The sequence below is a fragment of the Microcaecilia unicolor genome, chromosome 7 (genome assembly GCF_901765095.1).
Source record: "Microcaecilia unicolor chromosome 7, aMicUni1.1, whole genome shotgun sequence".
Taxonomy (NCBI): domain Eukaryota; kingdom Metazoa; phylum Chordata; class Amphibia; order Gymnophiona; family Siphonopidae; genus Microcaecilia; species Microcaecilia unicolor.
Window position 1 is genome coordinate 2,222,864 of NC_044037.1, and position 10,233 is coordinate 2,233,096.

Here is a 10,233-nt window from a genome sequence, read left to right on the forward strand (position 1 = left end):
ACACATGTCCAGCGAACCCTCCTCTCCCCTGCCCCCCTCCAGCCACCCATGTCCAGCGACCCTCCTCTCCCCCTGCAGCCACCCATGTCCAATGAACCTCCTCTCTCCCCTGCCCCCCCTCCAGCCACCCATGTCCAGCGACCCTCCTCTCCCCCTGCAGCCACCCATGTCCAATGAACCCTGCCCCCCTCCAGCCACCCATGTCCAGCGACCCTCCTCTCCCCCTACAGCCACCCATGTCCAATAAACCTCCTCTCTCCCCTGCCCCCCCTCCAGCCACCCATGTCCAGCGAACCCTCCTCTCTCCCCTGCCCCCCTCCAGCCACCCATATCCAGCGACCCTCCTCTCCCCCTGCAGCCACCCATGTTCAATGAACCTCCTCTCTCCCCTGCCCCCCTCCTGCCACACATGTCCAGCGACCCTCCTCTCTCCCCTGCCCCCCCTCCAGCCACCCATGTCCAGCGACCCTCCTCTCCCCCTGCAGCCACCCATGTCCAATGAACCTCCTCTCTCCCCTGCCCCCTCTCCTGCCACACATGTCCAGCGACCCTCCTCTCTCCCCTGCCCCCCCTCCAGCCACCCATGTCCAGCGACCCTCCTCTCCCCCTGCAGCCACCCATGTCCAATGAACCTCCTCTCTCCCCTGCCCCCTCTCCTGCCACACATGTCCAGCGAACCCTCCTCTCTCCCCTGCCCCCCTCCAGCCACCCATGTCCAGCGACCCCCTGCAGCCACCCATGTCCAGCGAACCCTCCTCTCTCCCCTGCCCCCCTCCAGCCACCCATGTCCAGCGACCCTCCTCTCCCCCTACAGCCACCCATGTCCAATGAACCACCTCTCTCCCCTGCCCCCCCTCCAACCACCCATGTCCAGCGACCCTCCTCTCCCCCTACAGCCACCCATGTCCAATGAACCTCCTCTCTCCCCTGCCCCCCTCCTGCCACACATGTCCAGCGACCCTCCTCTCTCCCCTGCCCCCCCTCCAGCCACCCATGTCCAGTGACCCTCCTCTCCCCCTGCAGCCACCCATGTCCAATGAACCTCCTCTCTCCCCTGCCCCCTCTCCTGCCACACATGTCCAGCGAACCCTCCTCTCCCCTGCCCCCCTCCAGCCACCCATGTCCAGCGACCCTCCTCTCCCCCTGCAGCCACCCATGTCCAATGAACCTCCTCTCTCCCCTGCCCCCCCTCCAGCCACCCATATCCAGCGACCCTCCTCTCCCCCTGCAGCCACCCATGTCCAATGAACCCTGCCCCCCTCCAGCCACCCATGTCCAGCGACCCTCCTCTCCCCCTACAGCCACCCATGTCCAATAAACCTCCTCTCTCCCCTGCCCCCCCTCCAGCCACCCATGTCCAGCGAACCCTCCTCTCTCCCCTGCCCCCCTCCAGCCACCCATATCCAGCGACCCTCCTCTCCCCCTGCAGCCACCCATGTTCAATGAACCTCCTCTCTCCCCTGCCCCCCTCCTGCCACACATGTCCAGCGACCCTCCTCTCTCCCCTGCCCCCCCTCCAGCCACCCATGTCCAGCGACCCTCCTCTCCCCCTGCAGCCACCCATGTCCAATGAACCTCCTCTCTCCCCTGCCCCCTCTCCTGCCACACATGTCCAGCGAACCCTCCTCTCTCCCCTGCCCCCCTCCAGCCACCCATGTCCAGCGACCCCCTGCAGCAACCCATGTCCAGCGAACCCTCCTCTCTCCCCTGCCCCCCTCCAGCCACCCATGTCCAGCGACCCTCCTCTCTCCCCTGCCCCCCTCCAGCCACCCATGTCCAGCGACCCTCCTCTCCCCTTGCAGCCACCCATGTCCAATGAACCTCCTCTCTCCCCTGCCCCCTCTCCTGCCACACATGTCCAGTGAACCCTCCTCTCTCCCCTGCCCCCCTCCAGCCACCCATGTCCAGCGACCCCCTGCAGCCACCCATGTCCAGCGAACCCTCCTCTCTCCCCTGCCCCCCTCCAGCCACCCATGTCCAGCGACCCCCTGCAGCCACCCATGTCCAGCGAACCCTCCTCTCTCCCCTGCCCCCCTCCAGCCACCCATGTCCAGCGACCCTCCCCTGCCCCCCCTCCAGCCACCCATGTCCAGCGACCCTCCTCTCTCCCCTGCCCCCCCTCCAGCCACCCATGTCCAGTGACCCTCCTCTCCCCCTGCAGCCACCCATGTCCAATGAACCTCCTCTCTCCCCTGCCCCCTCTCCTGCCACACATGTCCAGTGAACCCTCCTCTCTCCCCTGCCCCCCTCCAGCCACCCATGTCCAGCGACCCCCTGCAGCCACCCATGTCCAGTGGCCCTCCTCTCCCCCTGCAGCCATCCATGTTACATAAGTACATAAGTAGTGCCATACTGGGAAAGACCAAAGGTCCATCTAGCCCAGCATCCTGTCACCGACAGTGGCCAATCCAGGTCAAGGGCACCTGGCACGCTCCCCAAACGTAAAAACATTCCAGACAAGTTATACCTAAAAATGCGGAATTTTTCCAAGTCCATTTAATAGCGGTCTATGGACTTGTCCTTTAGGAATCTATCTAACCCCTTTTTAAACTCTGTCAAGCTAACCGCCCGTACCACGTTCTCCGGCAACGAATTCCAGAGTCTAATTACACATTGGGTGAAGAAAAATTTTCTCCGATTCGTTTTAAATTTACCACACTGTAGCTTCAACTCATGCCCTCTAGTCCTAGTATTTTTGGATAGCGTGAACAGTCGCTTCACATCCACCCGATCCATTCCACTCATTATTTTATACACTTCTATCATATCTCCCCTCAGCCGTCTCTTCTCCAAGCTGAAAAGCCCTAGCCTTCTCAGCCTCTCTTCATAGGAAAGTCGTCCCATCCCCACTATCATTTTCGTCGCCCTTCGCTGTACCTTTTCCAATTCTACTATATCTTTTTTGAGATACGGAGACCAGTACTGAACACAATACTCCAGGTGCGGTCGCACCATGGAGCGATACAACGGCATTATAACATCCGCACACCTGGACTCCATACCCTTCCTAATAACACCCAACATTCTATTCGCTTTCCTAGCCGCAGCAGCACACTGAGCAGAAGGTTTCAGCGTATCATCGACGACGACACCCAGATCCCTTTCTTGATCCGTAACTCCTAATGCGGAACCTTGCAAGACGTAGCTATAATTCGGGTTCCTCTTACCCACATGCATCACTTTGCACTTGTCAACATTGAACTTCATCTGCCACTTGCACGCCCATTCTCCCAGTCTCGCAAGGTCCTCCTGTAATCGTTCACATTGCTCCTGCGACTTGACGACCCTGAATAATTTTGTGTCATCGGCGAATTTAATTACCTCACTAGTTATTCCCATCTCTAGGTCATTTATAAATACATTAAAAAGCAACGGACCCAGCACAGACCCCTGCGGGACCCCACTAACTACCCTCCTCCACTGAGAATACTGGCCACGCAATCCTACTCTCTGCTTCCTATCTTTCAACCAGTTCTTAATCCATAATAATACCCTACCTCCGATTCCATGACTCTGCAATTTCTTCAGGAGTCTTTCGTGCGGCACTTTGTCAAACGCCTTCTGAAAATCCAGATATACAATATCAACCGGCTCCCCATTGTCCACATGCTTGCTTACCCCCTCAAAAAAATGCATTAGATTGGTGAGGCAAGACTTCCCTTCACTAAATCCGTGCTGACTTTGTCTCATCAGTCCATGTTTTTGTATATGCTCTGCAATTTTATTCTTAATAATAGCCTCCACCATCTTGCCCGGCACCGACGTCAGACTCACCGGTCTATAATTTCCCAGATCTCCTCTGGAACCCTTCTTAAAAATCGGAGTAACATTGGCTACCCTCCAGTCTTCCGGTACTACACTCGATTTTAGGGACAGATTGCATATTTCTAACAGTAGCTCCACAAGTTCATTTTTTAGTTCTATTAATACTCTGGGATGAATGCCATCAGGTCCCGGTGATTTACTACTCTTCAGCTTGCTGAACTGACCCATTACATCCTCCAAGGTTACAGAGAATTTGTTTAGTTTCTCCGACTCCCCCGCTTCAAATATTCTTTCCGGCACCGGTGTCCCCCCCAAATCCTCCTCGGTGAAGACCGAAGCAAAGAATTCATTTAATTTCTCCGCTACGGCTTTGTCCTCCTTGATCGCCCCTTTAACACCATTTTCGTCCAGCGGCCCAACCGACTCTTTGGCCGGTTTCCTGCTTTTAATGTATCTAAAAAAATTTTTACTATGTATTTTTGCTTCCAACGCTAATTTCTTCTCAAAGTCCTTTTTTGCCCTCCTTATCTCCGCTTTGCATTTGGCTTGGCATTCCTTATGATCTATCCTGTTACTTTCAGTTGGTTCTCTTCTCCACTTTCTGAAGGATTGTTTTTTGGCTCTAATGATTTCCTTTATCTTACTGTTTAGCCACGCCGGCTGACGTTTAGTCTTTTTTCCCTTTTTTCTAATACGTGGAATATATTTGTCCTGAACCTCCAGGATGGTGTTTTTAAACAGCATCCACGCCTGATGCAAGTTTTTTACTCTGCGAGCTGCTCCTTTCAGTCTTTTTTTCACCATTTTTCTCATTTTGTCGTAATCACCTTTTCTATAGTTAAACGCTAGCGTACTTGATTTCCTAGTTTCACTTTCTTCAATGCCAATATCAAAACCGATCATATTATGATCACTGTTATCAAGCGGCCCTCGTATCGTTATCCCCTGCACTAGATCATGAGCACCACTAAGGACTAAGTCTAGTATTTTTCCTTCTCTTGTCGGCTCCTGAACTAGCTGTTCCATGAAGCTGTCCTTGATTTCATCAAGAAATCCTATGTCCCTTGCGTGTACAGATGTTACATTAACCCAGTCTATATGCGGGTAAATGAAATCCCCCATTATTATTGTGTTGCCCAGTTTGTTTGCGTCCCTGATTTCAACGAACCTCCTCTCTCCCCTGCCCCCCCTCCTGCCACACATGTCCAGCAAACCCTCCTCTCTCCCCTGCCCCCCTCCAGCCACCCATGTCCAGCGACCCCCTGCAGCCACCCATGTCCAGCGACCCTCCTCTCTCCCCTGCCCCCCTCCAGCCACCCATGTCCAGAGACCCCCTGCAGCCACCCATGTCCAGCGACACTCCTCTCCCCCTGCAGCCACCCATGTCCAATGAACCTCCTCTCTCCCCTGCCCCCCCTCCTGCCACACATGTCCAGCGAACCCTCCTCTCTCCCCTGCCCCCCTCCAGCCACCCATGTCCAGCGACCCTCCTCTCCCCCTGCAGCCACCCATGTCCAATGAACCTCCTCTCTCCCCTGCCCCCCCTCCTGCCACACATGTCCAGCGAACCCTCCTCTCTCCCCTGCCCCCCCTCCAGCCACCCATGTCCAGCGACCCTCCTCTCCCCCTGCAGCCACCCATGTCCAATGAACCTCCTCTCTCCCCTGCCCCCCCTCCTGCCACACATGTCCAGCGAACCCTCCTCTCTCCCCTGCCCCCCTCCAGCCACCCATGTCCAGCGACCCTCCTCTCCCCCTGCAGCCACCCATGTCCAATGAACCTCCTCTCTCCCCTGCCCCCCCTCCTGCCACACATGTCCAGCGAACCCTCCTCTCTCCCCTGCCCCCCTCCAGCCACCCATGTCCAGCGACCCTCCTCTCCCCCTGCAGCCACCCATGTCCAGCGAACCCTCCTCTCTCCCCTGCCCCCCTCCAGCCACCCATGTCCAGCGACCCTCCTCTCCCCTGCCCCCCTCCAGCCACCCATGTCCAGCGACCACCTGTAGCCACCCATGTCCAGCGAACCCTCCTCTCTCCCCTGCCCCCTCCTGCCACACATGTCCAGCGAACCCTCCTCTCTCCCCTGCCCCCCTCCAGCCACCCATGTCCAGCGACCCTCCTCTCCCCCTGCAGCCACCCATGTCCAATGAACCTCCTCTCTCCCCTGCCCCCCCTCCTGCCACACATGTCCAGCGAACCCTCCTCTCTCCCCTGCCCCCCTCCAGCCACCCATGTCCAGCGACCCTCCTCTCCCCCTGCGCCCACTGCAGCCACCCATGTCCAGTGACCCTCCTCTCTCCCCTGCCCCCTCCAGCCACCCATGTCCAGCGACCCCCCTGCCCCCCCTGCAGCCACCCATGTCCAGCGACCCTCCTCTCCCCCTGCGCCCACTGCAGCCACCCATGTCCAGTGACCCTCCTCTCTCCCCTGCCCCCCTCCAGCCACCCATGTCCAGCGACCCCCCTGCCCCCCCTGCAGCCACCCATGTCCAGCGACCCTCCTCTCCCCCTGCGCCCACTGCAGCCACCCATGTCCAGCGAACCTCCTCTCTCCCCTGCCCTCCCTCCTACCACCCATGTCCAGTGACCCTCCTCTCTCCCCTGCCCCCCCTCCAGCCACCCATGTCCAGCAACCCTCCTCTCTCCCCTGCCCCCCCTCCAGCCACCCATGTCCAGCGACCCTCCTCTCCCCCTGCGCCCACTGCAGCCACCCATGTCCAGCGACCCTCCTCTCCCCCTGCGCCCACTGCAGCCACCCATGTCCAGTGAACCTCCTCTCTCCCCTGCCCTCCCTCCTACCACCCATGTCCAGTGACCCTCCTCTCTCCCCTGCCCCACCTCCAGCCACCCATGTCCAGTAACCCTCCTCTCTCCCCTGCCCCCCCTCCAGCCACCCATGTTCAGCGACCCTCCTCTCCCCCTGCGCCCACTGCAGCCACCCATGTCCAGCGAACCTCCTCTCCCTCCTGCCACCCATGTCCAGCAACCCTCCTCTCTCCCCTGCCCCTCCTCCAGCCACCCATGTCCAGTGACCCTCCTCTCTCCCCTGCCCCCCCTCCAGCCCCCATGTCCAGCAACCCTCCTCTGGACATGGATCAGCAGTGAGGCATGTTTCCCCCACTCCCTGGGTTCTGAAGTTGACATCATAATGGCTACGGTGATGTCAGCCTGATCTACAGAGCCTAGCAGACCAACTTGGAATGAGCCATGGTCCCAGGCAGCAAGTCAGAACGTTGGAGGTGAGAATTATTATGTTTTAATAAGAAAGTCTCTCTCTTTTCCTGTAGAGTAGAAAAGTCCAGATGTGTAATGTAAAAGTGAATGCACTGTTTTTGTCCTTACTAGTTAATTCAGTCCTTTCCCTATTTATTTGGATTTATCACCTTTTTGAAGGAATTCACTCAAGAATAAATCAAACATGAGCAACAGACAATTACAGCAGCAAAAATATTCAAATAATACAAAGCATGGTATACTTACCTTTGGGAAACCATTTACATATGTTTTGTTTGCACATTTTAAATCCCACAGCTGAGACACGGAGTTAACTCCACAGAGTTAACTTCACTGATAAATTATTGACCAGGGTAAATTGGTAACACAGTTCTTTACTATAGCCACTGTACTTTGGACAAATTGTAAATGTGCTCCTCACTCGTTCCTAAATATTTTTTATTTTATTTGTAGCATTTGTATCCCACATTTTCCCACCAATTTGCAGGCTCAATGTGGCTTACATTTGCCGTAATGGCAGTTGCCATTTCCGGGTAACAGAATTACAAATGGTGTTGGGTTAAAGTGCATACATACATGGTAACATAGATGGAACATAACATACATGGAACAGTTCATGGTATATATATATATATACCATGTGCATACATACATGGTGAAGAAGAATACATTATAGTATTACATGAAGGTTCCTGGGTGATAATTGGATTATAACATACATTAGGTCATCGACTATGGAGAGACCATATTTGACATAAGGATTGTACTGATAGTATTTGTTCACTAATGGCAAAGAGGTTAGTCAGTCAAGTGATAAGGTTTCGGTTGTGTCTAGGTCGTGTATAGTCTTATTATTTAATATTTAAGATGGGTGTTTATGGTATGCCTTCTTGAACAGATCTGTTTTCAGTAGCCTTCGGAAGATAGTTAGGTCTTGCGTTGTTTTTATGGCCTTCGGTAGTGCCTCCTTACAGAAAGCCAGTGTTTTGGATGGTAGTTTGCAAGATTGTCCAGTTGTCAAAGTACGGTCATGCTGAGGGTCCCCCGTTTGCCCCTGAAGAAGTCCTGTGGTGGTGAAACGGATCCGTTGGGCAGGGAAGCCCGATGGCGACCGCTTTGCAGCTAAGTGATGTTTAACATTATGGGCAATGTAGCTTTTGATATTTAATATTTGATATTTAATATTTGATTTGTTTGTTACAAAATTTGAGCACATAGGAGGATGGTGAGAAAGTGACCAGTGATTGATTTGTAGTGACGCTCATGTAGAGCACAACTTGTTCAGCATTATTGCTGTATGTCACTTACCTGAGGTCCTTTCCACTTTTCCTTATCACTGTTTTTGAACAGGGTTCCCATTCATATAAACCCGCTCTATTCTTGTTTGATATTTTGGATTTTTTGAGCGGTAGTTCCCCTACTGAGTATTGTTACTTCGGTAGTGCGTTCCATAACTGGGTACAAATGTATGAGAAATGTCCTGACTGTGGGGGGGGGGGGGGGGGAATTGAGAAGGAGGTCTGGAACTGTGGGGGATGGGAGGGGCTGTAGACCTTGCTGGTGGGGAGTGGGAGGGGGAATAGAGAAGCAGAGGGCACCTTTTTTATGTCATGTCAATGCCAGCCAATATTCAGTGCCACCACCTGCATAACTTACTCTACTCCTGTAACACCCCGGCATTTGTAATAAAGGGGAGGAATATATAGAAGTTGATAAGGATAAGACAGAACTCCTTAACAAATATTTCTGTCCTGTGGTCACAGCTGAAGGGCCGGGCGCAGAACCACGGGAGACCAACACAAATAGAAATGGAGGTGTGGTAGACCCTGAACAATTTTCAGAGGACTGTGTTCGCAAAACACTAATTAAAGTAAAGGTGGACAAATTGATGGGACTAGATGGAATACATCTAAGAATACTGAAGGAACTAAGGTAAATTCTAGCAGCTCCACTGGATGACCTTTTCAATGCTCCTCTAGAGTTGGGACACAGAGGAGATACTGGATAGAGACAAGGATGAGAGATGCTGAATATGGGGAGAAGACAGGGACAGGAATACAGAAGGGAGATTATGGACAGAATGGATCAGAAGGGAGATTATGGACAGAATGGATAAGGGTCACATAGGGAAGAAATGTGGACATAGAGAGAGAAGAAATGTCAAAAGGACAGGAGACACTGGAAAGAGAGTTAAGAAAAAACAGAGAAAAGCAGGAGAGAGACACTGGAACCAAAGTAATGCTCAGAGAACAAACATTTGAAAGCTATTAATACACAAACAAGCCTTTTCCACAGACAGAAAAGTGGTAAAACTAGAGGACAAGAATTTAGATTGGGGGGGGGGGGGGGGGGGGGTTACTCAGTTATAAAGTAAGGAAGTACTTTTTCAAGGAGAGAGTGGCAGATACCTGGACTGCCCTCCTGCGGGAGGTACTGGATATGAAAATCATAATGGAATTAAAAATGTGTAGGAAAAACATATAGCCTTCTGGTCCAACTTTAATCCAGCTGTATTTTAATTACAATAAAAAGTTACTTACCCCAATCACAGACTCCCTGCTCGAGTATTTTAAACTACCGGGTGGATGCTTCACTGTGGCTTGTAATCAGGACCTTTCACAGCCAGATTACACACGCAGCCTTCCCAAAACACTGACAATTCCTTAGTGCCTGAATAAAATGTGCAGTAACAGTCTGTCAATCAAGCTGCCAGCAGTACCATGGTCTTCCTTCCAGAGCTTCCATATACGTATTTTCAAAGCACTATGGAATTTTGTAAGTAAGTGCTTTGAAAATGAGCCCCTAACGTCTCTTAGCGCCCTCTGCCTGTGAACTGCTATATAACCAGTGACACATTGACCAGTGAGTCATATTAATATTTGCTGAGTGAACTTGGAGACATGGCAACCATTGGAATTGGGTTCATGACACTAAACGAATTATGGAAAATAAAGAGGTTATGATCACCTGGGACATTCCAATTCCAACTAATAAAAAGCTGAACATCAGAAAATCGTAAGTCATGGTAAAGGAAAAAAAAACGGAACGGCATTAGTAATTGAGGAGAAAAACCATTCATTCATTCGTTTTAGTATTTATATACTGATGTCCCCTTTGCTGCAAGGACTACACATGGGGGAAAGAGAAAAAAGTGTAGCACTGCTGTTTTTTCCTTCCCATAATATTCTGGAGGTACCAATCAGCTCTGTAGTGCCAGACTAATCCCTTCTCAGTGC